We start from the raw sequence: 2,818 nt of genomic DNA on the forward strand, positions 1-2,818 counted from the left end.
ATATCAAATAAGTCTTATTGAAAAAATAACTAAAACAAAGGTAAATAAAACAAATAAGCGAATTAATTTAAAAACTAGTAAGTTAGAGGATGTAAAGAAAAAAATGAATATCCTTGAATGGACTGAAAACTTTGATGGTTATCAATTGAACAATGAAAAAACAATTTACTATAATCTCAAAATGATATGTGGCTCAGGAGGTGGCCAGATGAGAGCATTAAGAGAAGTTTATCATTTCGTAATGGCACAAAAGGGGTATCTTAAAAAATATAAAGATTCAAATGTTTTGTTTGTCAATATTTTAGATGGGGATTATTGTGCAAAGAAAATTAAACTATTGAAGGAATTTGAGAATGAACAAATCTTTATAGGTTCAATGAGTGAGCTGTTCAACCCCCAGGTGTTCAATTCAATGTGGTTCAACCTCCAAGTTAAAAGGGGAGGCAAATAAATATACCTTGGGATAAAAAGGGGGTTTATTTTTAGGGAAAAAAAAAGGGAATCGCTGAAAATCCCCAGTAGGGTAAGAATACTGGTTCTAGCTCACTTTTCCCCATGTAAATGAATGGGGGATTTTCAGCGATTCCCTTTTTTTTCCCCTAAAAATAAACCCCCTTTTTATCCGTTTTTCCCTGCTGTGCAGGGGTTTGGCTTTTTGTGAGGCAATGTTTTATGGTCGGATGCCCTTCCTGGACGCCTCTTACAACACAGGGATATGGTACACCTATTCTAACCGGGGCATACACCGGGACCAGTATACTGGTACTCATTTCGCCGACCTCGGAAGGATGGCAGGCTGAGTCAACCCCTGGTGTTAATTCAGCAGCTGAGCGGGATTCGAACTCGGGACACTGGGATCCCAAGCCGCCACCCTAACCACTAAGCCAACACCAGGCTTTGTATATATATAACCAGGCTATCCCAAGGTATATTTATTTGTCTCCCCTTTAACCTGGAGGTTGATCAGCTCACTCATTGAACCTATAAAGATTTGTTCATTCTCAAATTCCTTCAATAGTTTAATTTTCTTTGCACAATAATCCCCATCTAAAATATTGACAAACAAAACATTTGAATCTTTATATTTTTTAAGATACCCCTTTTGTGCCATTACGAAATGATAAACTTCTCTTTATGATCTCATCTGACCACCGCCCGAGTTGCAAATCATTTTTGTGTATAAACCACGCCATAAAAAAGTTTTGTTTCAAATGTTTTCAGTTCATGCCGTGAAAATGAGGAAGTGTTTTTTGACACGGTCGTGCTGTGTGGTTTTAGACAGTCATGCTGTGAAAAAATAGGAACTATTCTGTGAGACAAGGTCTCGTGTTTATATTTTATCTCAGAACACGAACTGAAAACATTTGAATCAAAACCATTTTAAGTATGTTTTGTAAATGATTCATACAACCGCCTAGTTATTTTCCAAGCTGTCATTTCCTGTGGCCGCACCCAATGTTTAGGGAATTTCCTCATTGTAGCCTTATAAGTGATTCACCAGACAAAGTTTCTGCCAGACAGGATTTTCATTTTTACAACTGAGACATGGATGATCTCTCTTCCGATGAAGGCAAAAGCTTACTACAGAGTTGGTAAGTTTGTTTGGTTTTCTCTTTGAACGATGAAGCAAATGATTATTAATTAAATCATGATAATTCTGATATATATATATATATATATATATATTTTTCCCTGACAGGGCATTGGAAGAAATTGAGTTTACGTATCACGACGTGGTTCATGAAATTAATACTCTTATTGAAGAGATCAATGATTTTAGAAGAGAATTGAAAGACATTTTCAATGAGTGGCACGAAGTCTTATCACGTCCTATCATCTCGAAGGAATTAAACCAATGGTGAGACACGTGTGTGTGTGTCTGTCTTCCTACCTACCTCTCTCTGCTCTTATTGAAGAGATCAATGATTTATAATGACCGGTCTCTGATCTCGAATGAATTAAACCAATGGTGAGACACGTGTGTCTATGTGTGTCTATGTGTGTGTGTGTGTGTGTGTGTGCGTGTGTGCGTGTGTCTATGTGTGTCTATGTGTGTGCGTGTGTGTGTGTGTGTGTGTGTGTGTGTGCGTGTGTGGGTGTGTGTTGCTTTCCCTGTCTGTCTGTCTCTTCATCTATACCCTTGACTTTTTTTTTTTTTCAGCACTATCGCACAACATCAGCTGTTGAAGCAATCTTGTACAACACATGATTTTCTGGAGGTAAATATTTCTGAATTATTATTAATATCACTCTCTCTTTAGAATGTCGTCTAATGTTGGTTGCATTATTAGTTTGAACGCGGTTTTGTCAGTACACTGGAATTAATTTTATTGACCTTGAAAGGATGACAGGCTGAGTCGGCCTCCTGGTGTGTTAATTCAGTGGTCAACGAGGCTTACTCATATTACCATGTAATTATTATCCACTTTTTGTTTCAAAACAGAATATGGTGTCTGAGTTTCGAAATCACAAGACATCTGGAGAAGATTGCTGGGAAAGATTATACATTCTCGCAAATGAATATTTAATATTTTCAATATTAATAAATTATATTTGTTTTGTATACAATTACTTGATTCTGAATTACAAGAAGAGGATCAAAACATGAAGGGAGGGTAGGTGCGCCCCCCAATGACCCATCACCCCCTCATCCCATCCCTCCCTCCCCATGTGTGTGTGTGGGGAAGGGGGGGTGGGATGAGGGAGGTGGTGGGTCAAAGGTGGGGGCGCACAGGGGGATGAGGGGGTGGGGCTTGTGTGGGAGGGGCTTGTGTGGGCGGGGCTTTGGTGGGGCTTGTGTGGGCGGGGTGTGGGTGGG

General features: G+C 39.1%; 1 long non-coding RNA gene across 1 annotated transcript; it reads left to right on the plus strand.

The window, feature by feature from the left end:
* The first annotated feature begins 814 nt into the window (after positions 1–814).
* On the plus strand, positions 815–2,601 carry LOC147017159 (uncharacterized). The gene is made up of 4 exons (XR_015049378.1): positions 815–1,592; positions 1,700–1,858; positions 2,162–2,219; positions 2,444–2,601. It is a non-coding gene; the product is annotated as an uncharacterized LOC147017159 (long non-coding RNA).
* The last annotated feature ends 217 nt before the right edge of the window (positions 2,602–2,818 follow it).

Source organism: Eptatretus burgeri, chromosome 11 (assembly GCF_056783735.1).
Source record: "Eptatretus burgeri isolate ZD-2024b chromosome 11, Ebu_testis_v1, whole genome shotgun sequence".
Taxonomy (NCBI): domain Eukaryota; kingdom Metazoa; phylum Chordata; class Myxini; order Myxiniformes; family Myxinidae; genus Eptatretus; species Eptatretus burgeri.